We start from the raw sequence: 27754 nt of genomic DNA on the forward strand, positions 1-27754 counted from the left end.
GAGAAAAAAAAATTGCAAACCATATATCTGATAAGGGGTTAATGTCCAAAAATACAGGAAACTCATACAACTCAATAGCAAAAAAAACAAATGCATAATCCAATTGAAAAGTAGGCAAAGGATCTGAATAAACATTTGTCCAAAGAAGAAATACAAATAGCCAACAGGTACATGAAAAGATGGTCAACATCATTAGTCAGCAGGGAAATGCAAATCAAAACCACTATGAAATATCGCTTCATGCCTGTTAGAATGGCCATCATCAAAAGGACAAGAGATGAAAAATGCTGGCAAGGGTGTGGAGAAAAGGGGGACCTTGTTCCTCGGTGGTGGGACTGTAAACTATTACAGCCACTATGGAAAATAGTATGGAGGTTCCTCAAAAAATTAAAAATGCAACTACCATATGATCCAGCAATCCTACTTATAGGAATGTATCTGAAAGAAATGAAAACACTATGTCACAGAGATATCTGCACCATGTTCATTGCAGCTTTATTTATAATAGCCAAAACATGGAAACAGCCTAAGCGTCCATCGAGGGATGAATGGATAAAGAAGTTATGTGAAGGATAAAGAAGGTATGTGTGTGTGTATATATATATGTGTGTTTATATGTGTTATATATATATATATAAAACACACATATATATAGAAAATGGAATATTATTCAGTCATTAAAAAAAACAAGGAAATCCTGCTATTTGTGATAACATGCATGGACCTTGAGGGTATTATGCTAAGTGAAACAAGTCAGACAGAGAAGGCCAAATACTGTATGATCTCACTTATATGTGGAACCTAAAAATAAAAATTAAAAAGACTTCTAGTTATAAGATAAGTAAGTACTAGAGATGTAATGTATAACATGATGACTATAGTTAACACTGCTGTATGACATGTAGGAAAGCTGTTAAAAGAGTAAATCCTAAGAGTTCTCATCACAAGGGAAGAAAGGTATATTTTTTTCTTTTATTTTGTACTTATATGAGATGAAGGATGTTAATTAAACTTATTGTGGTAATTAAACTTATTGTGTCATTTCATGACATATATAAGTCAAATCATTATGGTGTACACCTTAAACTCACACAGTGCTGTATGTTAATTACATCTCAATAAAACTGCAAAAAATAATGTGCCAGATGGTGATAAGTGTTATGAAAAAAAATGAATTAGGATGAAGAAGATGGAGTGAGATCATTGTGAGAGGTACTATTTATAAAGGGTAGTCAGCAAAGGCCTCTCTGATAAGACGACATTGGTGCTGAGGCCTGAAGGAAGAAAGACTAGAACCTTGGAGACATCAAGTGCAAAGGTCCTGAGGCACATGTACCATGAGATCTCTGTACACTTGTTATCCAAAAAGATTTATCCTAGGTTTAATTAATTCTATTAGAATATTTTACATCTACAAAAACAAGGAACAATTATATTAAAATATGTATGTACTCATTAAGCAATCAATTCATCAGAAACGAAAAGGGTGAATTCATGAAAGCAAGTTCATTTTCTTCAGATGAATCTGGAATTTAGGATTGTACAAAGTCTATAAGCTGACTCACACGTCCATACTTGGTCTTCACCGTGACACTCCTGATATCCTAAAACGATCAGTTCTCTCTATTTCTATCAGTGGTTCTTTCTAGCGGTCTGACTGTAAGAACCAGAACAAACCTCTTTGCGTCTAATGTGAGTCTCCCAAAGTTTGCCTTGTCCAGAGACGAAGGGGGAAGAGTCCTTTGAGTCGGTAACTCTCAGCTCTGTTTTTAGAGTAAACATATCCATTTAATGAAAACACAATGTGTGTGCACTGAATGCTATTTTAAGGGAAACAGCAGAGGAGGGAGGGATGGGGGAAAATCCAAAACAGATCAAAAGGTTATTTAAAAACGTGGAATTAACAATAATAAGCTTTTTAAAAAGTTTCAAACCAGTGTATCCTGTTTGTTTCCTGTCCACCTTCAATAAAGAAATGGTCATCAGAGAGAGGCATGGTGAATGTAACTAGACTCCAGACTTTCCTGAGGCAGAAGGGAAAGTCTCTTATTTACTTTTGTATCTTCAGGGCCAAGCACACGGTAGGCACGCCATGTTTATCTGTGGAATTAATAAGTAATGTTAAACTGAGCAATAGCAACATAATTCTTCTACACTGCCCGGTGATACTTGCGTTCAATTTTATACATGGGTTTTGTATTGTTTTTCCAAGGCCTGCCCATGAAAAACCCAAGAGGATGAAACAGAGAACTCCCAGGCCTTGCCCTGTAGTCACAGAGAACGGGAGACTGCCTGACTGTGGGCATCACAAGAATTTCAAGGCCCAGAACTTGGAAGTTAGGCCTGAAGGGAATGGCTCACAGCATCTCAGAGTGATCACCTTCTACGGTAGGCAAAGTTGTTTCTGAGCTGATGTAATTGGAACTATAGTAGCAGGGAGTCTGTCATTCTATCCTCCTTTGACTTGGGGGAGATCCTGCTCTGCAGAATTGTCAAGAAATGCGAACTTTGGGTGCACTCTGAAAGATATAAGTGCAGCAGTGGGAAGCCACATTCACCCTCCTACATCTGTATCTTCTTTATATCCTTTGCTAGCTTGTTAGCTCATCCAGAACTATACCAAAGTAATATCAACTTGAATGGAAGCCAAGACTTTCTTCTCTCCAGTCCCCAAACCCAGACCAAATTCCATGGTCTAGTTTTCAGCTTACATTATATCATCCAGCTCCATTCTTACAGTAAGCACATTCAATAAAAGACGAGAAATAATTAAAATGCAAAAAAGATGACGATTTGTGCACAGTGAGAATTATTTTAAGAGAAGCCACAGGAATATGCTCCTGCCCTCAAAGAACTGATTTTCTAGTGAGGGGAACAAAAAGTATAAAAACTATTCCCGTCAAAAGCAATGTCAAGGGGCCGGCCCGGTGGTGCAGCAGTTAAATGCGCACGTTCTGCTTCGGAGGCCTGGGGTTCGCCGGTTCGGATCCCGGGTGCAGACATGGCATCACTTGGCAAGCCATGCTGTGGTAGGCGTCCCACATATAAAGTAGAGGAAGATGGGCACGGATGTTAGCTCAGGGCCACTCTTCCTCAGCAAAAGAAAGAGGGGGATTGGCAGCAGTTAGCTCAGGGCTAATCTTTCTAAAAAAAAAAAAAAAAGCAATGTCAAAGCTATGGGGTCTAAGACCTATAGTGAACCACAGGATATTTACTTCATTTGATGTAATAGCATGGAAACCTGCCTTTTCAAATTACTTTTTTTAATAGAATTTTAAAACATAATAAAAGATTATCCAGTATGGAATTATTTAATCCGTCTGAACTAGACCTTCTTTATTAGTACATGATGATACCATACATATTTCTTTGGGATTGGGGTAGAAGGCCACAGTACTTAATTCCTCAGTGGTGTCTTCAGGGGCTCATTAGTCACGTTATAGGCATGGATTCTTTCTCTTTCCCTAGCAGCAACCTAAGATGTCACTGTGGCTTGGATGTGGTATGAGCGATCTCATGGAAACAACGCCCAGAGCCTCTGGTCAGAGTCTTGCTCTTCCAGAGTTAGGAGAGTGGAGGGATAGTGTGCACCTCTGCACTGGGAGCAAGCGTCATCAAGCCATGAAAGCTCAGGGGTTTATACTGAGTGAACGCTGATGTGTTGGTCCTAGAAATGACATCATGCCCTTCAATGGATGGAGGAAGCACTTACGTTTTAGTTCTGATAAGATACAAAGGCCAGAACTAGGACTTGGAGTCTTAATTCATATTCAAAAACAGTAAGAAGTGTTATAATTGTGAAGTATGGGGTACTATGGCAGCATAGAAGAGGGGCAGCTTCCCCAAAAAATGAAATCTGAACTAAGACCTGACAATTACCCATCCAGTAATCCCGTCGTACCTCACCTCCCTCTTTTCTAGTCACCGGAAGCTCAAGCTTCTCTAATCACCTCCTTCGTAAGGTCATTTTCCTTCTGTTTATAGAACAGCTTCCAGTCTAACGAGATCCCCCACCCTTCCAAGCCCTCCAAAACCCTCTCTAGGTGCCTCCTACAACCCTTGAGTTCCAAATATGCTCCCTTTATTCTTAAACTCTTTCATCAAGGTTTTCTCTGACTCCTCTACCTCACTGTGTGTGATCTGTTGATAGGACGCTGGCTCCTCTACAGCCTTGTCAAGTGAAGTAAGTATTCCTCTCACATCCTGTATACTTCCAGGCCAGAATGAGGGATGCTTGTTTTTTCTCCTTGCTACCCATTGTCACTCAAACTATTCTTCCTTTCTTTCTTCCTTCTTTCTTTCTTCAGCCCCTTATTTCTACAATTGAATAATCTCCCAGTACTCCTCCTCATTCACTGAAGACTTAACACCTAGCTCATTATCTTCCTCTTCATCTATACTCTCATCATCATTTTTGTCCATACAGTCTCCCATCCAACACCCTGCATTCTCCTATTCATTGACCCCACTACATTTTAAAAACTACCCATTATGTTTGTTCTGTCTTCATTCTCCCCCTGATCTATCTTTGATTCCTGGGCTATCATCATGAAAAGGAACTCTACTTCTTTTATACACACCTGCCCTGCTGAGTATAACTCCAGACCTTCTTTGGGCCTGCAGCAGAGTAGCTGAACATTGGAACAGTACCTCAAATATATGACCACAAAATTGAAACGAGCACTCAGTATCTGCTCCACAATCCTCAGATGTTTTCCTAGTAAGGTCAATATTTCACTCTCAGAGTTAACTATTTTATTTTTTTTCTAAAAATTTCAACCCTCCCTATCAGATAATGACCTACCACATACCTTACTGAAAAAACATAGCACTAAACAGGGACTCTATTCCTCTAACCACCAACTCTTCCAGTATCTTTACCAATATTTTCTATCTTCTTGTTACAATACAAGTGCCATCACCCTATTGAAGGCCAGTCCCTTCATGCTCTGGAGTCAATCTTCCCTTGCTTTCTCAAGGACATCACTCTTGCAATTATCTCCTCTCCCATGGACCACTAATTTCTCCTTTTGTTATTATGGAATTTACCATCCTTAAACTATCATCTTTTTAAAAAATCTCATTGTTAAAAAAGTCCTTGGGGGCCGACCCCGTGGCCGAGTGGTTGAAGTCGCACACTCTGCTTCGATGGCCCAGGGTTTCACTGATTCAAATCCTGGGTGCAGACATGGCACCACCCATCAAGCCATGCTGAGGCAGCATCCCACATGCCACAACTGGAAGGACCCACAACTAAAAATACACAACTTTGTACTGGGGGGCTTTGGGAGAAAAAGGAAAAATAAAATCTTAAAAAAAAAAAAAAGTCCTCACTTGACCCTACATCTCCTCCCAGGAGCAGCGTGTTTGTTCCCCTTCACAGCCAAACTGCTCAAAAGAGTTGTCAACCCTTCTCTGTTTCTGATTCCTCAACTCTCATTCACTGTTGCAACCCACTCAGGGGTGCTTTTCCAATCACATCACTGAAATTACTATCATCAAGTCACCTATGACTTTTATTTTGCCAGATTCAGTAGAAACTTCTCTTTCCTCATTTTACCTGAAGTCTTGTGCAAACTGATCTAAGGCAGTTTGACCTTCTCAATTATTAGGTTCTTTTGTAGGTATCAGTAGCCTCCAATAGATGAAGGTAGATAAGGGCTATAGCTCTCTCCTGATTCTGAACTAGGTACTTTATGGAGGAAATTCTAGCAAACTATTATTTAGCCTCCCCTATAATCATAAAATCTTGAACTTTTATTCCTCTCAATGTAAAAAACTTTCCCCCAAAGCATTGATTCCAATGATTCATTCTGAGGTCCTGGCTATTGCTACCCAAAGTGACCTGGTTGGTCCCCTGTTTCCAGTGTTGCCTTACTTCTCACCGCAGGTCTAGATGTGTTACACCTTGGATTTCTATCTTGGTTCCTCTAAAAATTTTGGATTTCCCAGAAGAGTTATCACTTGAAATCTATTGTCTATTAATGATGATTCTTTTTGATAATTTTTCAAAAATCAGTGAATTGTTAGGATAGTATATGAGAGATTGTCTGCTGCCCTCCCTCCTCCACTGGCTGAGAGGTCCACCTGTACCTAGTGGAATTGGTTAGCTCAGCAGGTTCCAGAGCAAGTTACCTTCTCAGCTGGTGCTGTTGAGTGCCATCCTCAGCATTGTTGGACTTGCATACAGGAATCTAATCTCAAAACTTGCAGCCAAACTAATTGGTTACTCTTGAAGAATATTAAGAAACCAATTCATTGTTCTGAAAATTGATGAAGAGAAGAAAAATCAAGCATATATTCTGCTTTTCCTGTATGAGCTGTACCACAAGGAAACCAAACTGTGAATGTGGTCAACTTTTTTTTTTTAATAAAAGAATCCAAGCTAATGAATGCAGAAGGAATGATAGACTATCACCATTTTGCCACCTTGATAAAGGAATGGATCTTGCCAATGATCATCAACAGCTGCTAAAATCTTTAGATGACAGGCTGATGAGGAAATTTATAATGATAGCTCAGGCTGACAACTCTTGAACCCACTGATTGATTTTAAAATTCCAAAAAGAGAGACAAACAGACATCACACGCCTCCTGATGTGAAGCAATAAGAACACGGCATCACCTATGAAGTATTTCTCCCAAAATATGGAGCCTGAATCATACCAAGCCGCTAGACCTAATTTTCAGTTTATAGGAAATGCATCGAACAGAAGAACACTTTAAATAACATCCACGATATAATCAGCCAAATCCAGAATGTAACAAATTCTGCAGGGAAAATGACTTGATTTCATCAACAAACAAATGGTAAGAAAAACAAAAGAAAAAAAACTATAGATTGAAAGAAATTTAAGAGCCATATCAACAATACAATATGTGAATAGCATTTGGATCCTGATTTGAATAAAGAAATGAAAAATATTTATGTGACAACCATGGAAATTTGCATATTGACTGGATATTGATGATATTAAATAATGTTTGTTAAATTTTATTTTTTGAGTATGATAATGGTAAAGACGGCTATAGATTTTTTAAAAGAGTCTTTTTTCTTAAAGATACAGACACAAGACTTTACGGATGACACCATGATGTCTGTCATTTGCTCTAAAATAGTCCGGTGAGGGCTTTGGGGAAGTGGGTGGCATGAAGATAAAACAAAATCGGTCATATGCTGATAAATGTAGAAACTGGGTGATGGATATTTGGGGAGGTATAGTATTCTTTCTACTTTTGCAGTATGCTTGAAAATTTCTAAAATAGAAATGAAAACAAACCAACCAAAACCAAAACCAAATAACTTGCACCCCTCTGAGCTCTCTTCTTAAGAATTTTTGCCAAAGTCTGTGAATGGTTTATTAGTAATATCTTTACAATACTTCATCTGATTTCTCTCCTTTGGGGCCCCTGATTCTCTCAAAATTCCCCATGGCTCTTTTGAGTTAATTTATTGCTTCATGTCTGTTTTTGAATGAGTAGGATAGAATTCTTTCCCCTGGGATTTTTCTACTAATTGTGGTTTTGCTCCCCATTGTGTGGATTAGAGTCCTCCCAGTAGGAGGAGCTGCGTTCAAAGGATGGTTTCAGCTTGCGCGTGAGAGAAGAGCTCCCAAGCCTTCCCATGACGCTCCAGTCTCCATGAGAGTTTTCCTAGGAGATCTCTGCACGATAGTGAATTTCTTAAAAGTAGCTTTGCTTCTAGAATAATTTCCCACCACTTTGCTGCCAAAGTTCTGTGGGTCAGCATTTCCTCCAGAATACAACTTACCCATCTCAGCTGGTTTTGGTTTTTTCCCCCTTCCTTCCTTAATGAGGTTCCTAGGCTCTTTTACATATATGCCTGTCATCCATCCAGGGGAGAGTGCTTCATGTTCTAATATAACTTCTGTTGTTATTGTTGAAGTTAGCCTAGTGCCTGCTTCTTTTGTGTGTATTCTGAGCAGGGTCATATCAGAATTTGTGCAGCATGATGCTAAATGCAATTTGGGGGCCCACTTTAAGAAAAAGAATACAAATTAGGTAGGAAAATGAACATCTATTTCAACAGATAAATAAATCACAACAAAGACAAATACCACAAAATCCAGAAAAAAATAATGTTTTAAATTAGTTAACTTCCAGAAACATCTCTATAATACTTTTTTCCTACATGTTTTGGCTGCATAGACTTAGATCACTCTTTATATAATAATAATTCTGTAATATTTTCTCCAGGGAGGATATTTTCTACAGAAAAGGTATAAAGATAATTCAGTTTTTTCTCTAGAATAGTTAGAATTCCTCTAGAATGGTTTTTATTATTGGTTGCTTAGAAAAGTGTCAGCCTATTCTTACTGGTGATGTCATAAATATTTAAGAGTATTATCAAATTCGGGAAAACATCTCATCAGTCTTTTTCACATATGGGCTGTAAGATTTCAGGGTGTGTAAATGTACTTGACAGTTCTCATTAAACAGTTGGTCATCAATGTCGTTATAATGGTGTATTATAATTTTAGTTGTATTTGTTATTGTCACTATTTTCAAATCAGAAAAAATTTAATTTTTTCCAATGTATTCTTATGATTCTCTCCTCGTTGTTAATTGGATTATAAACAATCCAAGAAGCTTATTCATTTCTATTTTGAAATATATTTCTTTTTCTTAATGGATCACTGGTTATTCATATGATCTGAAAACTTCTTTGTTATAATTTGTTTCTTTCTTTTTTTCCTGCTTTTTCTCCCCAAATCCCCCCAGTACATAGCTGTACACCTTAGTTGTGGGTCCTTCCAGTTGTAGCACGTGGGACACCGCCTCAGCGTGGTCCAACGAGTGGTGCCATGTCTGTGCCCAGGATCCGAACCAGCAAAACCCTGGGCCACCTGAAGTGGAGCGAGCAAACAACCATTTGCCACAGGCCAGCCCCATAATTTGTTTCTTGAAATCAAAATAATTTCCATTGTTTTTGTCATTCTCTTTATCACTTTAGCTTCATACTTCAGTAATCTTAGCTGAATTTTTCTCAGTTCTTTAATAAATAAATCAGGAATCTATAATTTCCTCACAAGTTTTATTGAAATGTTCTAAAATGTCTGCTAAAATTATAGTTATAATGGCTTATATTCAATTCAACTTCTCTTTAAACAGATACCAAAAATGCCCCTATCACTCCAGCACCACCTGACAGTAGTGGAAATGGGATGGAGGGAGATTTAAAATGGAGACAACAGCAGTTTTAATGATTTTGGCTAAATTATATTACTTTTGCAAATTTAACAAAAACATATGGTCTTGTGAACATGTTGCTAGGGTTCCTCCCAGGGTCTTGGGAAGGCCCATGCAATTGAGGGGGCCTGAAGCTTAAACTTCATTAGCTTCACTGTAAATCTGTTTCTGATCTTGAGTAATCAATATAGATCTCCTCTTCCTCCTGGAGAGGAGGAAGAATTTTCCTCTACTCTTCTAGGTTCTTCTCACTGGCCTAAGAATTAAATTGACATGAGACAGATTAACAGGAGAAAGTCAAACAAAGTTTAATAACATGTGTATGTGGGAGAGACCCAGGAAAACTGAATAACTCACCAAAATGTCAGAAGCCCTCACCTTAAATGCCATCCTCAGCTAAAGACAAAAGATGTTGGGGTTAGGGAGAGTCAGGGACATCAAAGGAAAAGAAGGCAATTCACAGGTAAGTGAAAAGGAGAAAACATTTGGAAAACAAGTGTTTGGCCACAGAGAAACAGAAGAACACAGAGGGGAGCCCAACAAACAGACATTTCTAGGTTTCTCCCTATTTGCCACCTAGTTCGTGTTATGCTAAGGAGTCAGCTCACTGCCTGAGACAAATTTTTTTAATCTGAATTCTTTTAGGAAGTTAAGGGGGAGGTAAAAAGAAAAACTTTCTGGGTTTTTTGTTTCTTAAAAATAATCAGCCTAAAATAATCCTTATGTTAAAGAGACACATTTTAGGGTGGCAAATTTTGTTCCCCTTCACTCCTCTTGGACAAAGTATGTTCCTCTGTTTTGTGTGCTGAATCTTCCGTTTGCCCCTCCAGACCCACTCTCCACCAGCTCCTTTTCTATCCAGGAGGCTAAGCTATATGGACAACATCAATAACTTCTGGTTGGGTTCAGCTGAAGGGGAACACTGACAAAAGATTGGAGGGAGAGGGGCAATTTGCTCGGACCTTTATTCCCCTGGCTCCATCTCTGCAGGTTGGCGTAAATTGGATGCATCTTTTGATGGCCCTCTCCCTAAAGTCCTCTTTGTCACCAGTGAACACTCCCTTCTTTTACTTGGTGAGCCCTTCAGATGGTAATAGAGCCCTCAATATTACTAACCCTGAGATACTGCAGTATCCCTCAGGGTTTATATATGCCCTGCCCACACCCTTGTAGAAAGCAGTTTATTAAACTCTCTTCAAATTACCCAATTTCAGTATATCACTTTTTCTTGCCGGGACTCTGATACAGTTTGTAACATCAGCTTTGTGTAGGCAGCAAATTCTTCACTTTACATTTAACTTCCTCTCTAAAATCACTCTTTATAAACGTCTTTATTTTCAGGCAATTAGCATAGTCACACTCCCAAGGTGGGTGATCAAAAGAGAATTATCTTCCTTTTAGCTGCTTATTACCTGTGTTTTCATGTGTGTGTGTGGTGGGGGGGGGGGGTGATGTAAACTACATATGATACAAAATTTACCATTTTAACCCTTTTAAGTGTACAGTTCAGTGGTGTTAAAGACAAAACCACAGGCCCAAAACGGCAGCACTTTTGCTGAATCCCATGACACCAAACCTAGATTTAAGACCTACCCTAATTGCCATTTTGACCTTCCCCAGGAATGTAATCTTAATCAACCAGTCTGGATTCTTCTGGTCAGTATCAATGAGGTAATGTGTCATGTGGGCCCTCTCCATCCCTCCCCCAAGAAGAAGAAGAGGCAATCTGCATGGTAAAACTCTTGGCGTTCCATCCCCCAAAGAGATGTCCTGGCCCAAAATAGTCTTTTCTTTTCTTTTCCTAATAACTTCCTTCCCACCTTCCTTCCTATACAAACCTTCCATTTTGTATAACTCCTGGAGTATCTCTCTATTTGCTAGAAGAGATGCTGCCCAATTCTTGAATCATTGAATAAAGCCAATTAGATCTCCAAATTTATTTGGTGGAATTTGCTTTTAACAGTGCTATTAAATACATTCATTCACCCTGTTGTAAAACCATCACCACCATCCATTCTCATAAATCTTTTCATCTTATGAAACTGAAACTCTATACCCATTAAACAAAAACTCCCCACTCTCCTCTCCCCACAGCTTGCTGTCTTTCTGATTTTGACTACTCTAAGTACCTCATATAAATGGAGTCATATAGTACTTGTCTTTGTGACTGGTTTATTGCACTTAGCATAATGTCCTCAAGTTTCATCTATGCTGTAGCATATTGCAGAATTTCCCTCCTTTTTAAGGCTGAATTCCATTATATGTCTTCCATCGTATGTATTAAATTCCATTCCATTGTATGTATATACCACGTTTTGTTTATTCATTCATCGGTCAATGGACACTTGGGTTGCCTTCTCATTTTAGGTATTACGAATAATGCTGCTGTGAACCTGGGTGTACTACTTGGGTTTTTTAAGTGGCTAGTTTCACTTCTTGTATTTTAAAAATCTCTTTCTAAATGTGGATAACTGAGCCAGCCCTGATGGTCTAGTGGTTAAAGTTCAGCATGCTCCTCTTTGGCGGCCCAGGTTAAGTTCCTGGGCACAGAACCACACCACTTGTCTGTCAGTAGCTATGCTGTGGCAGCAGCTCACATGGAAGAGCTAGGAGGACTTACAACTAGAATATTCAACTATGTACTGGGGCTTCAGGGATGGAAAAATAGAGAGAGGAAGATTGGCAACAGATGTTAGCTCAGGGTGAATCTTTCCCAGCAAAAAAAAAAGAATCATCTTTAAAAAATAAATAAATTTGGGGGCCGGGCCCGTGGCTGAGTGGTTAAGTTCACATGCTCCACTTCGGTGGCCTAGAGTTTTGCCATTTCGGATCCTGGGTGCCGACATGGCACTGCTCTTCGAGTCGTGCTGAGGCAGCATCCCACATGCCACAACTAGAAGGACCCACAACTCAAAATATACAACTATGTACCAGGAGCTTTGGGGAGAAAAAGGAAAAATAAAATCTTAAAAATAAATAAATAAATTTGGATAACCATTCTAGAACTAGTCATGGTAATAATCTTTTCAATAAATGGTACTGGAGCAATTAATTTTCTATCCATATAGAAAAAAAGGAACTTTATAATCTATCTTATACTGTACCCCAAAATTAATTTGAGATGAATCATAAAGCCAAACATGAAAATAAAACAATAAAGCTTCTAAAAGAAATGAGGGGAGAATATATTCATGACTTTGCAGTAGGCAATGTTTATTTCTTAAACACAATATAAAAAGTAATAATCATCCAAAGACACCAATAGAAGTGTGAAAAAGTAAGCCATAGACTGTGGAAGATATTTACAATACATATATCTGACACAGGATTTGTATCTAGATTATGTAAAGAACTCCTAAAAATCAATTTTTTTTTATTAATGTTATGATAGATTACAACCTTGTGAGATTTCAGTTGTACATTTTTGTTAGTCATGTTGTGGGTACACCACTTCCCCCTTTGTGCCCTCCCCCCACCCCCCCTTTTCCCTGGTAACCACCGATCAGATCTCCTTATCAATATACTAACTTCCACCTATGAGTGGAGTCATATAGAGTTTGTCTTTCTCTGACTGGCTTATTTCGCTTAACATAATACCCTCGAGGTCCATCCACGTTGCTGTGAATGGGCCAATTTTGTCTTTTTTTATGGCTGAGTAGTATTCCATTGTGTATATATACCACATCTTCTTTATCCAATCATCAGTTTCTGGGCATGTAGGTTGGTTCCACGTCTTGGCTATTGTAAATAATGCTGTGATGAACATAGGGGTTCAACGGACTCTTGAGATTTCTGATTTCAGGTTCTTAGGATAGATACCCAGTAATGGGATGGCTGGGTCATAGGGTATTTCTATTTTTAACTTTTTGAGAAATCTCCATACTGTTTTCCATAGTGGCTGTACCAGTTTGCATTCCCACCAACAGTGTATGAGGGTTCCTTTTTCTCCACAACCTCTCCGACATTTGTCGCTCTTGGTTTTGGATGTTTTTGCCAATCTAACGGGTGTAAGGTGATATCTTAGTGTAGTTTTGATTTGCGTTTCCCTGATGATTAGCGATGATGAACATCTTTTCATGTGTCTATTGGCCATATTCATATCTTCTTTTGAGAAATGTCTGTTCATGTCCTCTGCCCATTTTTTGATCGGGTTGTTTGTTTTTTTGTTGTTAAGCAGTGTGAGTTCTTTGTATATTATGGAGATTAAGCCTTTGTCGGATAAGTGGCTTGTAAATATTTTTTCCCAATTAGTGAGCTGTTTTTTTGTTTCAATCCTGTTTTCCCTTGCCTTGAAGAAGCTCTTTAGTCTGATGAAGTCCCATTTGTTTATTCTTTCTATTGTTTCCCTCAACTGAGGAGTTACAGTGTCCGAAAAGATTCTTTTGAAACTGATGTCAAAGAGTGTACTGCCTATATTCTCTTCCAAAAGACTTATTGTCTCAGGCCTAATCTTTAGGTCTTTGATCCATTTTGAGTTTATTTTGGTGGGTGGTGAAAAAGAATGGTCAATTTTCAATCTTTTACATGTGGCTGTCCAGTTTTCCCAGCACCATTTGTTGAAGAGACTTTCTTTTCTCCATTGTAGGCCCTCTGCTCCTTTGTCGAAGATTAGCTGTCCATAGATGTGTGGTTTTATCTCTGGGCTTTCAATTCTGTTCCATTGATCTGTGGACCTGTTTTTGTACCAGTACCATGCTGTTTTGATCACTGTAGCTTTGTAGTATGTTTTGAAATCGGGGATTGTGATTCCGCCGGCTTTGTTTTTCTTGCTCAGGATTGCTTTAGCAATTCGCGGTCTTTTGTTGCCCCATATGAATTTTAGGATTGTTTGTTCAATTTCTGTGAAGAATGTTCTTGGGATTCTGATTGGGATAGCATTGAATCTGTAGATTGCTTTAGGTAGTATGGACATTTTAACTATGTTTATTCTTCCAATCCATGTGCATGGAATGTCTTTCCATCTCTTTATGTCATCGTCAATTTCTTTCAAGAAAGTCTTGTAGTTTTCATTGTATAGATCCTTCACTTTCTTGGTTAAGTTTATCCCAAGGTATTTTATTCTTTTCGTTGCGATTGTGAATGGGATTGAGTTCTTGAGTTCTTTTTCTGTTAGTTCATTGTTAGTGTATAGAAATGCTACTGATTTATGCACGTTAATTTTATACCCTGCTACTTTGCTGTAGTTGTTGATTATTTCTAATAGTTTTTCTATGGATTCTTTGGGGTTTTCTATATATAAGATCATGTCGTCTGCAAACAGCGAGAGTTTTACTTCTTCGTTACCTATTTGGATTCCTTTTATTTCTTTTTCCTGCCGAATTGCTCTGGCCAGCGCCTCCAGTACTATGTTGAATAGGAGTGGTGAAAGTGGGCACCCTTGTCTTGTTCCTGTCCTCAGAGGGATGGCTTTCAGTTTTTGTCCATTGAGTATGATGTTGGCTGTGGGTCTGTCATATATGGCCTTTATTATGTTGAGGTACTTTCCTTCTATACCCATTTTATTGAGGGTTTTTATCATAAATGGGTGTTGGATCTTGTCGAATGCTTTCTCTGCATCTATTGAGATGATCATGTGGTTTTTGTTTTTCATTTTGTTGATGTAGTGTATCACGTTGATTGACTTGCGGATGTTGAACCATCCCTGTGTCCCTGGTATAAATCCCACTTGATCATGGTGTATAATCTTTTTGATGTATTGCTGTATTCGGTTTGCCAAAATTTTGTTGAGGATTTTTGCATCTATGTTCATCAGTGATAGCGGCCTGTAGTTCTCCTTCTTTGTGTTGTCCTTGTCAGGTTTGGGGATCAGAGTGATGTTGGCTTCATAGAATGTGTTAGGGAGTACTCCATCTTTCTCAATTTTCTGGAACAGTTTGAGAAGTATAGGTATTGTCTTCTTTGAATGTTTGGTAGAATTCTCCAGAGAAGCCGTCTGGTCCTGGACTCTTATTTTTGGGGAGGTTTTTGATTACCGTTTCTATTTCCTTACTTGTGATTGGCCTATTCAGATTCTCCATTTCTTCCTGATTCAGTTTGAGGAGATTGTAGGAGTCTAGGAATTTGTCCATTTCTTCCAGGTTGTTCAATTTGTTGGCATATAGTTTTTCATAGTATTCTCTTATGATCTCTTGTATTTCATTGGTATCTGTTGTGATTTCTCTCTCATTCCTAATTTTATTTATTTGCGATTTCTCTCTTCTTTTCTTGGTGAGTCTGGCTAAAGGTTTGTCAATTTTGTTAATTCTTTCGAAGAACCAACTCTTTGTTTCATTGATCCTTTCTATTGTCTTTTTTGTTTCAATATCGTTTATTTCTGCTCTTATTTTTATTATTCCCCTCCTTCTACTGACTCTGGGCTTTGTTTGTTCTTCTCTAAAAATCAATTTTTTAAAAGGACACAACAGGGGGCCAGCCCCACGGCCAAGTGGTTAAGTTTGTGCACTCTGCTTCGGCAGCCCAGGGTTTCACCAGTTCAAATCCTGGGTGCACACATGGTACCACTCGTCAGGCCATGCTGAGGCGGTGTCCCACATGCCACAGTTAGAAGGACCCACAACTAAAAATACACAACTATGTTCCAGGGGGCTTTGGGAGAAAAAGGAAAAATAAAATCTTAAAAAAAAAAAAAGGACACAACACACAATTTAAAAATGGACAAAACAACTGGATATGTGCTTCACAAAGGAGGATGTCCAAATGGAAAGTAAGCATATAAAAAGGTGCTCAACATTATAAATCATCAAGGAAATGCAAATTAAAGACAAAGGGGATACTGCCACACTATCGTTAGAAGGGCCAAAATTAAAAAGAACGACAGCATGTTGTGCAAGATGTTTAGCAGATTCATTGCTGGTGCAAGTGAAAAATGATATGACCACTTTGGAAAGCTATTTGGCAGTGCATATCAAAGCGAAACACATGCCTGCCCTGTGACCCAGTAATTTCCCTCTCAGCTATACACATAGCAGAAATGAGAGCAAACATCTACCGAAAGACATGCACGGGAATGTTCAGAGCAGCTTTATTCATAACAGCTAAATGTCCATCAACAGAGGAATGGATAAATAAATTGTGGTATACTCACATACCATATATATATGATTACATGATTAGCATGATAACAAGATTCCAGTTCTATGACCTTCTAGAACAGGCAAAGCTAATCTATGATAGTTACTTTAAGGAGTATACTGACTGGAAGGGGAGCAAGGGAGAATTTTCTGCAGTGCTGAAAATATTCTATATCTCAATTGGGGATTGACTACAAGGTAGGGTTCATTTGTGAAACTTCATTGAGCCATACACTTAAAATGTGTGCACTTTACTGTTTCTATATTATAATTCAATTTTTTAAAAGTTTACTCCCCCTCTCCCCAAAAAAGGCCCTTTCATTTTGGTTTATGTGTTACAGATATTTCATTTTAGAGAAAAGTCTTCGTAAAGAACCAGCGCTGTTTTGTCCACTTCCATGTGTTGTCTCCTATAGAATGTCTGCGTATAATTCATGTATATATCAACCTGTTCACCATCAAATGTAGCAAATTGACCTAAGAAAATTTGGTTATTCCCATTATTAAATAACTTGGGGGGATACTGGAGGCCTCCGATTGTGAGACGTAGGGGTAGGCTCTAGGTCTCCCCCCAACAACCTCACACTCAAGTGACCTGTTACAATGAAGGCAGGTCTCACACAAGATTCTCTCATACATTCAAACATCTATCAGCAAGAAGACAAAACACCAGTCCTACAACCTATTTCCAAAGCTCAGGGAAGCACCAGATTTCTGGCTTTTAGGCACTCTGACATTCATCTTATACACAAAAAAGTAGAAAAGTCTAGCACAGCACAGCAGCCTTCAGAGTGGTGCCCTTGGCCCGGAGCTTTGATTTATTTGAGTATTCTGCCACTTAGTGACAGATCTGTTGCCTAACCCTGACTGAAATGCTAGAATATTGATGTATCTGCCTTGAATAAGCTTTTCAGGCTCTTTTTTTTTCTCTCATTAAAGTCAACTTGGAATGGTAAATCCACACTCTGAGGCCTGGCATGGTGCTCCAAGCAGTCAGGGACTCAGAGTCCTTCCAGCGCTGTTTTGCCACATCCATGGGGTGGCCTTCATTTGCTTGGTCTAATTTTGCTCATGACCACATCCAGACCCAGCTAGTGGCATGAGAACAAACTCATTCTCTTTAAGAATGACCTGGAAGTTGCACACGTCACCTGCAGATCTCATTCGCCAGATATGGTGTTATTGTAAGGGAAGCAAGAAAAATGTAGTTTTTATGTCTGATTGGCCATGCACTTGACTAAAAATCAGGGGTGATTTTATTATTATAGAGGAAGGGGAGAGCCAATATTGAGGGATGAGTAACAGTCTCTACCATGATGACAAAATTGGTTTACCAAGGCTGAAACCGTTTTCAGCAGAATTTACTCAGTTGATCATTCCTTCCTTGAAACATTCTCACTTTTTAGCTTCTATGGCACCCTAATTTCCCAATACCTCTTAGGTTGTGCTTATTCTAGCTCCTGTATAGGCTTCTCTTCCTTTATCTATTATCAAAAAAGTGGGAATACTAGAGGGTTCAGTCTAGCCCCTCTTATCTTCACTGTCTGTACTCTCTCTAGGAGAGCTCATCTAACACCTTGACTTTAAATGTCTCCCATATGCTAATAACTCCAAAATTTGTATCTCCAACCCTGACTTATACCTTAAGTTACCAACTGTCTACTTGACATCTCTATCTGGATGTCTAATAAGTATTTCAAAATAAATGTCCAAAATAGAATAATGCGCTTATCCTAGACTAATAGTTCTTAATATGGGGGGAGGGGCAGGGGTGGAACAATAACCACCTCTTAGTGTTTAGACACGTGGGTGGGATTTTTCATTGCCACAATGGCTGGGGGTGCTACTTGTATTTCTTCTAAAACTTCTTTTTTTTTACTCAACATTATGTTTGTGAATTTCATCAATGTCAATGCATGCAGATTTGATTTACTTGTTTTTACCACCATATAGTTTATTATTTCATTGTTTAATTACACCAAAATTTACTTACCCATTCTTTTTTGGTGGACATTTAATTGATTCCCAATTCTTTGCATTTATATACCATGCTCGCATAAACATTCTTGAACATGTTTTCCTGTGCACAGGTGTGAAAATTTCCCTAGAATCTATTTTTAGGAGTAGACTTTGGGACCATCAGCTATGCACATCTTAAACCTTAGTGGATACTGCTAAGTTGCTCTCTAAAATTATTATACTAAATTTACACCCAGAGAGATAGGCTTTAGTATATTATCCTACAAAGTTATGCTATGAGAGGGACTGATATCAGAACAAGAGTCTTTGGGCCGGCCTGAGGCCGAGTGAGGTTCGCGCACTCTGCTTTGGCGGCCTGGGGTTTCGCCAGTTCGAATCCTGGGCGTGGACATGGCACCGCTCAACCAGCCATGCTGAGGTGGCATCCCACACGCCACAACTAGAAGGACCCACAACTAAAAATACACAACTATGTACCAGGGGACTTTGGGAGAAAAAGGAAAAATTTTTTAAAATCTTTAAAAATAAAAAAAAGAATAAGTCTTCTTGGTGCTTTACCTGAAAGAATGAAGCTTCCTGGTGTGCAGCCAGGAATGCATTTTCCCAGAGGATAGTGGCTGCATGGAGCTTGGCCCCTGGAGGAGAGAGAAGAAAAGAACACAGGGAGAGTGAAGGACCAGGGACCTGATGGGAACACCAAATAAATGTTTTGCAGTAAGTGTGGTTTCCGGTCATAGACTGTGTCTGCAGTTCCACCCAGACATTGTGGGGCATAAAGGGGCAGTTACATTTGTTTAGGTGCCACTGTCTTTAGGCAGAGTCTTGGTCTTCTTGTTATTTCCAGTGCTAAGCTCCAGACCAGGATATTAGTAGTCATGCAATAAATAGTTTGGTTAATGGATGAGTGGGGATACACTGATAGTCATATGACTTGTTCTCTTAAATACCTATATTCTCATTAAATGGTCAAAAAGAAAATTAAGTTTTTAATTATGTCTGGCATAGAGACTAGATAAGTGTTTGTTGAGTGGATTAAAGAGAACCTGATTAATTTGAATTTAAACTACCTGAGCACAACTCTATTAATTTCTTCTCATTGGCTTGATGCAATGTCTGGATTGACTCTATAACTGCATCTTTTCCCAAAATGCTTTCCCTTTCCTTGATCTGTTTTGGGACTGCCAAAAAGCCCTGAGATCACTTACCAGGCTATTTCATCAATATCATTTCAAATTTTCAAGAAAACTGAGGGGAAAATAAAAGATTGCCTCACCACAAGAAAAACTGCTTTAAATTAAGTGAGTAAAATTATTGTGCAAAAAGTATACTAATGGCAAATGGCTCTAGCGAAGGCAATAGGTTTCTGGACTAAATGGCATTTTGTTCTCCTGAAAATCATGTTTTTTATTTGTTTTAAATTAAAATATGCTGGTCCTCTTACTATATGCCAGGTACAGTTCCCACCAAGGTATAAATTGTATCATGTTTAATGCTCACAACAACTGTAAAAAGTAGATGATTTATCATTGGCCCCATTTTACACATAAGGAATAGAGAAGTTGAGTAACCTGCCCAAGGTCACGAAGTCTGTAAAAAGGAGAGCTGTCTGATTCCAGAGTCCCAGCTCTTAAACACTCTACTCTATTGTTTTCTCAACTCTAAGATTCCATGAATCTTTGATTTTTCAAAATTTCACTTGTCATTTTTTCTGAGAACTATTACAACATGATGTAGTTTACATATATATGGATAGGTGTCAAGATGGAGCTGTAGGTGAACTCTGAACTCACTTCCTCCCACAGACACAACAAATTTACAACTACTCTTGGAACAATTACCCTAAGAGAGAACTGAAAACTGGATTAAAAAAACCCCACAACAAAACAAGGGAGAGTGCTGACTGAGGTGGAAGAGGCAGAAATTCCTTTCTGGAGAGAAAAAAGCCACCTGCTAGCTGCGGCCCTTCACAGCCAGGAGTAATCTTAAGGTATGAAGCCTTCCCTGGAGGAGTGGGGGTCTGAGTGGGAGAGCTTTACCACAATAAGCAACTTTTGGACTCAGCACAACCAAAACAAGTGTCATAATATCTGGCTTGCTGGCTATTAAAAACAACAGGGAATACCCCCAGGAAAGCTATCAAACATAAGGGAATGAAAGGCCTGCACTTAAAGGGCCCACACAGAAATCCGCCCATTTCAGAAAGCAACCTAAATCACAAGAAAGAAAGGTGCAGTCCTTTGGTGAAATGTGACTCACTTGATTGGCTCTGGGCACATCTTGGTGAGAGGTGAGACCTCCTCAGGCCGGGAACACCTCCCCAGGGACTGAGGCATTGGCAGCAGCCATTATTGTGACCTAGTACAGGCTTACTGACCCAGAAGCTGGCAGATGCCATTGGAATTCTTCCCCTGGCCTGTCCTACCCACTAGAGCACCCATTTAATCCAGCTCAGCCAGGGCAGACAGCCTACCCTAGCGACTGGCCCCACCCAACAGCAAGCCCTTGGGCAACTTGTAGAACTGCATAGGCCAGGTGTGTGGGACTTCTGCAGTGGGGTGAGCAGGTCTGCTTCAGTGGGTTGGGGTGTGCACATGGGGCAGGACTGTGTTGACAAGGTGCTTGGGCCTGCAAGTGGTGTGGCTTGTCAGCTGCAGCAGACTTGTGCTTGTCAGCCACATATGGGATCAGCCTTACCTCCCAATGCCTGAAACAATTGGGTACTCCCATGCCTGGGGCCAGACCCACCCAGCTGCACTACTGAGAGCTGACAACAGCCTTGTAGGCCAGAGGCCTACAGCAATTGTAAGGCCCTGAGCCTAGCAACCGGCAACACCGGGGGACTACTCACTTAACAGAAAAACTGCAGCAGGAATTTGCTATTAGACCTTGCAGCCAACTGTGCTGGGGCTCCCCACACCCGATAAAGTGACTGAAGGGACCATAGCAGCCACACACAGCTTAATATTAAAACCAGATGGCTAGGGGGACAGCCTAGCCTCCTGGGGCACCTACAGCAAGAGCAACCCTGCCACAACAGAAGGACACACATAGTCCACACAGGGGACACTCCTGGAACATTTGGAACTGGTGATGAGAGGAAAACACACTGCTGGGCCTCATAAGGCATCTCTTTCATAAGGCCACTTCTCCAAGATGGGAAAGCACAGCTGATCTATCTACTACATAGAAATAAGCACAGAGAAAGAGGCAAAATGAGGTGACAAAGGAATACATCCCAAATAAGGGAAAAGGAGAAATCCTCAGAAAAAGAACAAAACAAAACAGAGATAAACAATCTACCTGAGAGAGTACAAACTACTAGTCATAAGGATGCTCACTGATCTTGGGAGAAGAATGGATGAACTCTGTGAGAATTTCAACAAAGGATTGGAACATATAAAAAAGAACCAATTAGAAATGAAGAATACAATAATGGAAATGAAAAAATCATTAGAGGGACTCAATAGCAGAGTAGATGATACAAAAGAATGGATCAGCAAGCTGGATGAAAGACTAGATGAAATCACCCAAGCTGAACAAAGAAAAAAGAATTAAAAAGAAGGAGGTCATCACAACTAAAATGTACAACTATGTACTGGGGGATTTGGGGAGAAAAAGAAAAAAACTAAAGATGATCTTTAAAAAAAAAAGAATGAGAACAGTCTAAGGGACCTCTGGGACAATATCAAGCATGCTAACATCTGCATTACAGTTGTCCCAGAAGGAGAAGAGAGAGACAAAGGAGCAGAGAATCTACTTGAAGAAATAATAGCTGAAAAGTTTCCTAACCTAAAGAAGTAAACAGACATCCAGGTACAGGAAGCAAAGAGAGCACCAAACAAGATGAACCCAAAGAGGCCCACACCAAGACATATTATAATTAAAATATCAAGAATTAAAGATAAAGAGAGAATCCTAAAAGCAGAAAAGCAACAAGTTACATACAAAGGAAACCCCATAAGGCTATCAGCTGCCTTCTCAGCAGAAACCTTACAGGGTAGAAGGGAGTGGCACAATATATGTAAAGTGCTAAAAGGAAAAAACCTACAGCCAAGAATACTCTACCTAGCAAAGTTATCCTTCAGAATGCAATGAGAGATAAAGAGTTTTCCAGACAAGCAAAAACTAAAGGAGTTTGTCAACAAGAAACAAGCCTTACAAGAAATGCTAAAGGGACTTATTTAAGTGGAAAAGAAAAGGCCACAAATAGAAATAAGAAAATTATCCAAAAAAAAAAAGACCCAATAAAATCACAGGTAAAGGCAAATATACAGTAAAGGCAGCAGATCAACCACCTATGAAGCTAATATGAAGGTCAAAAAACAAAAGTAATAAAATTATCTATTTCCATGATAAGAGGGTAACAGATACATGCACACTCAAAAGAGGTTAGATATGATAGAGAAAACATAAAATGTGGCAGGAAGGGAGTAAAAGAGTAGAGCTTTTAGCAAGAGGTCAAACTTAAGAGACCATCAACTTAATATAGATTGTTATATACGTAGGTTAATTATAAATGAACCTCATGATAATCACAAACCGGAAACCTATAGCAAATACACAAAAATTAAGAGAAAGAAACCCAAACCTAGTACTATAGAAAGCCATCAAACCACAAGGAAAGAGAGCATGAAAAGAAGAAAGGAACAGAGAACTACTAAAACACCCAGAAAAAAAATTAACAAAATGGCAATAAGTACATTCTTATCAATAGTTACTTTAAATGTCAGTGGACTAAATGCTGCAATCAAAAGGCATAGGGTTGGGGCCAGCTCCATGGCTGAGTGGTTAAGTTCACCCACGCTGCTTCAGCGGCCCAGCGTTTCACTGGTTTGGATTCTGGGCATGGACATGGCACTGCTCATCAAGCCATGCTGAGATGGCATCCCACATGCCACAACTAGAAGGACCCACAACTAAAAATACACAACTATGTACTAGGGGGCTTTGGGGAGAAAAAGGAAAAATAAAAAATCTCAAGAAAAAGGCATAGGGTGGCTGCCTGGATAAAAAACCAAGACCCATATATATGCTGCATAAAAGAGACACACTTCAGACCTAAAGACACTCACAAACTGGAAGTGTAGGGATGGAAACAGATACTCCATGCAAATGGCAATGAAAAGAAAGTTGGGGTAGCAATACTTATATCAGACAAAATAGACTTTAAAACAAAAACTATAATCAGAGACAAAGATGGGCACTACATAATGAAAAAAGGAACAATCCAAGAAGAGGATGTAACACCTGTAAATATCTGTGTATCCAACATAGGAGCAACTAAACATATAAAGCAATTATTAAGAGACACAAAAGAAGAAATAGACAGCAACACAATAATAGTATGGGACTTTAGCATTCCATTTACACCAGTGGATAGATCATCCACACAGAAGATCAATAAGGAAACATTGGCCTTAAGGACACATTAGACCAGATGGACTTAGTAGATATACATAGAACATTCCATCCAAAAACCACAGAATACACATGGAACATTCTCCAGTATAGATCACATATTAGGCCACAAAACAAGTCTCAATAAATTTAAGAAGATTGAAATAATACCAAACATCTTTTCTGACCACAATGGTATGAAACTAGAAATCACCTACAGGAAGAAAATAGGAAAAGCCATGAATATGTGGAGATTAAACAAAATGCCACTGAACAGTGATTGGGTCAGAGAAGAAATAAAAAAATACCTGGAGACAAAGGAAAATGAAAATACAACATGACAAAATTTATGGGATACAGTAAAAGTGGTTCTAAGAGGGAAGTTTATAGCAATACAGGCCTACCTCAACAAACAGGAAAGATCTCGAATAAACAATCTAACAGGCACCTAAAGGAACTGGAAAAAAGAAGAACAAAACACCAAATCCATAGAGGGGGAAATAATAAAAATCAGAGAAGAAATAAATGAAATAGAGACTAAAAAAACAATAGAAAAAAAAACAATGACACCAAAAGCTAGTTCTTTGAAAAGATAAACAGAATTAACAAATCTTTAGCTAGACTCACCAAGAAAAAAACAGAGAAAGCCTCAAATAAATAAAATCAGAAATGAAAGAGGAGAAATTACAACAGACACCTCAGAAATACAAATGACTATAAGAGAATACTATGAAAAGCTATATGCCAACAAATTGGATAATCTAGAAGAAACTGATAAATTCTTAAAATCACACAATCTTCCAAAACGGAATCAAGAAGAAACAGTGAATTTGAATAGACCAATCACCAGTAAGGAGATTGAAACATTAATCAAAAACCTACCAAAAAACAAAAGTCAAGATCCAGGCAGCTTTCCTGGTGAATTCTATCAAGCAGTCAAAGAAGACCTAATGCCTATCCTCAAACTCTTCCAAAGAATTGAAGAGGAGGGGAAGCTTCCTAACTCATTCTATGAAGACAACACTACCCTGACACCAAAACCAGACAAGGACAACACAAAAAAAGAAAATTACAGGCCAATATCACTGATGAACATCGATGCAAAATCCTCAATAATACATTAAAAAGATCACACACCATGATCAAGTTAGATTTATTCCAGGGATGCAGGGATGGTTCAACATCTGCAAATCAATCAATGTGATACACCACATTAATAAAATGAAGAATAAGAATCACACGATCATCTCAATAGATGCAGAGAAAGCATTTGACAAGATATAGCATCCCTTTATGATAAAAACCCTGAATAAAACGGGTATAGAAGGAAAGTCCCTCAAGATAACAAAGGCCATATATGACAAACCCACAGCTAACGTCACACTCAATGGAGAAAAACTGAAAGCTATTCCTCTAAGAACAGGAACCAGACAAGGATGCCCATTTTCGCCACTCTTATTTAACATATTATTGGAAGTCCTAGCCAGAGCAATCAGGTAAGAAAAAGAAATAAAAGACATCCAAATTGGAAAGGAAGAAGTGAAACTGTCACTGTTTGCATATGAAATGATTTTATATATAGAAAACCCTAAAGAATCCAACAATAAATTTTTTACAATAATAAATGAGTACAGTAAAGTTGCGGGACACAAAATCAACATACAAAAATCAGTTGCATTTCTGTACACTAACAACAAAGTAGCAGAAAGAGAAATTAAAAATACAATCCCACTTACAATTGCAACTAAAAGACTAAAATACCTAGGAATAAATTTAGCCAAAGAGGTGAAAGACCTGTACATTGAAAACTATAAAATGTTGTTGAAAGAAATTGAAGAATACACAAAGACATGGAAAGATATTCCATGCTCTTGGATTGGAAGAATCAACATAGTTAAAATGTCCATACTTCCTAAAGCAATCTACAGATTCAATGCAATCTCTATCAAAGTTCCAATGACATTTTTCACAGAAATAGAACAAAGAATCTTAAAATTTATATCGAACAACAAAAGACCTCGAACATCCAAAGGAATCCTGAGAAAAAAGAACAAAGCTGGAGGTATCACACTCCCTGATTTCAAAATGTACTACAAAGCTACAGTAAACAAAACAGCATGTTACTGGCACAAAAACAGACACACAGATCCATGGAACGGAATCGAGAGCCCAGAAATCCAAAATACATAAGGAACTCATACATCTCAACAACAAAAAAACCAACAACCCAAGTGAAAAAAGGGCAAAAGATCTGAACAGACGTTTTTTCAAAGAAGATAAACAAATGGCCAACAGGCACATGAAAAGACGTTCAACATCACTATTATTAGGCAAATACAAATCAAAACTACAATGAGATGTCACCTCACACCTGTCAGAATGGCTATAATTAACAAGACAAGAAATAAGTGACGGAGAGGATGTGGAGAAAAGGACACCCTCATCCACTGCTGGTCAGAGTGCAAACTGATTCAGCCACTATGGAAAACAGTATGGAGATTCCCCAAAAAGTTAAGAATAGAACCACCATATGGGGGGCCAGGCCGGTGGCCAAGTGGTTAAGTTCGTGCACTCTGCTTTGGCAGCCCAGGGTTTCGCTGGCTTGGATCCTGGGCATGGACCAAGCACTGCTCGTCAAGCCATGCTGAGGTGACGTCCCACGTGGCACAACTAGAGAGACTTGCAACTAGAATATACAGCTATGTACTGGGGGTGCTTTGGGGAGGAGGAGGAGAGAAGAAGAAGAAGGAGAGTGAGAGTCAAAGGGAGAGGGAGAAGGAGAAGAAAAGACTGGCAACAAATGTTAGCTCAGGTGCCAATCTTGGGGAAAAAAAAATTAAGAACTACCATAGGATCTGGCTATTCCACTGCTGGGTATCTAGCCAAAGAACATGAAAACATAGAGACATATGCACCCCTATGTTCATGGCAGCATTATTCACGATACTGAAGACTTGGAAGCAACAGACATGCCCATTAAGGGACGAATGTTGAAGAAGATGTGGTATATACACAATGGAATACTACTCAGTCATGAAAAACCACGAAATCTTGCCACTTGCAACAACATGGATGGACCTTGAGAGTATTATGCTAAATGAAATAAGTCAGAGGGAGAAAGTCAAATACCGTATGATCTCACTCATGAATAAAGATAAAAACAACAATAAAAGAGGCACCTGCCCGATGGTGCAGCAGGTAAATTTGCACGTTCCACTTCAGTGGCCCGGGGTTCACCAGTTCAATCCCGGGTGCGGACCTTCTCACGGCTTGCCAAGTCATGCTGTGGCAGGTGTCCCACACATAAAGCAGAGGAAGATGGCCACGGATGTTGGCTCAGGGCCAGTCTTCCTCAACAAAAAGAAGAGGATTGGCAGCAGTTAGCTCAGGGCTAATCTTCCTCAAAAAATAAATTAATGAACAACAACAAAGGAATACAGAGAGACAGAGGTTGGATTGGTGGTTACTAGCATGCAAGGGGGAGGGAGGAGGTTGAAAGGGGTGATTAGGCACATGTGTGTGCTGATGGATTGTAATTAGTCTTTGGGTGCTGAACATGATGTCATCTACACAGAAATCGAAATATGATGTACACCTGAAATTTATATAATGTTACAAACTAATGTTACCTCAATAAAGAAAAATAAAAAAGTGAAAAAAAGTTGAGAATTCTTCCTCATAACCACTTAAAATACCTAAAACAAGAAAAACCCAAAACAACAAATTGCTTTCAAGTATTATGTAATTTTTATGAAAACAATGTAATAATTACGAAAATACATATGTTAAATTTTGTAGACATTAAATATTTACCGTTAAAAAAAGATATACATGGATAATTAAAACACTTTTTCTGAAAAGCATAATCTGCAATAAAAGGCCAAACACTTCATTTAAATGGAGAGTCTAAGGAAGAGCTGGAGATACCAGTGCTGTCCAAAACTACGTAAAAATAAATATTTACCCTAACACGGTCTAACACCCTGCTGCACTTTGTCACCCAATTTTCTCAGAGCGAGGGCGGGACTCCGCGAGCCGTGGGAGCCCGGGGCCGGCGCGCATGCTCGTAGCGCGGCGCCGGCTTCTGCGTGCTCGAA

The 27754-nt window shown here is 39.0% G+C and overlaps 1 long non-coding RNA gene across 3 annotated transcripts; it reads right to left on the bottom strand.

Annotated features, from left to right (window-relative positions):
* On the bottom strand, positions 1-27728 carry LOC106843720 (uncharacterized). 3 transcript variants are annotated; one of them, XR_006526866.2, is made up of 5 exons: positions 27622-27726; positions 26837-27004; positions 18819-18895; positions 6136-6263; positions 1-2100 (listed from the first exon to the last, which is right to left on the bottom strand). It is a non-coding gene; the product is annotated as an uncharacterized lncRNA (long non-coding RNA). The 3 variants fall into 3 exon arrangements; XR_001401273.3 differs by lacking the exon at positions 26837-27004 and having other exon boundaries at positions 474-2100; positions 27622-27728; XR_011502860.1 differs by lacking the exon at positions 26837-27004 and having other exon boundaries at positions 474-3144; positions 27622-27728.
* Between the last annotated feature and the right edge of the window lie 26 nt (positions 27729-27754).

The sequence above is a fragment of the Equus asinus genome, chromosome 4 (assembly GCF_041296235.1).
Source record: "Equus asinus isolate D_3611 breed Donkey chromosome 4, EquAss-T2T_v2, whole genome shotgun sequence".
In the NCBI taxonomy this organism is placed as follows: domain Eukaryota; kingdom Metazoa; phylum Chordata; class Mammalia; order Perissodactyla; family Equidae; genus Equus; species Equus asinus.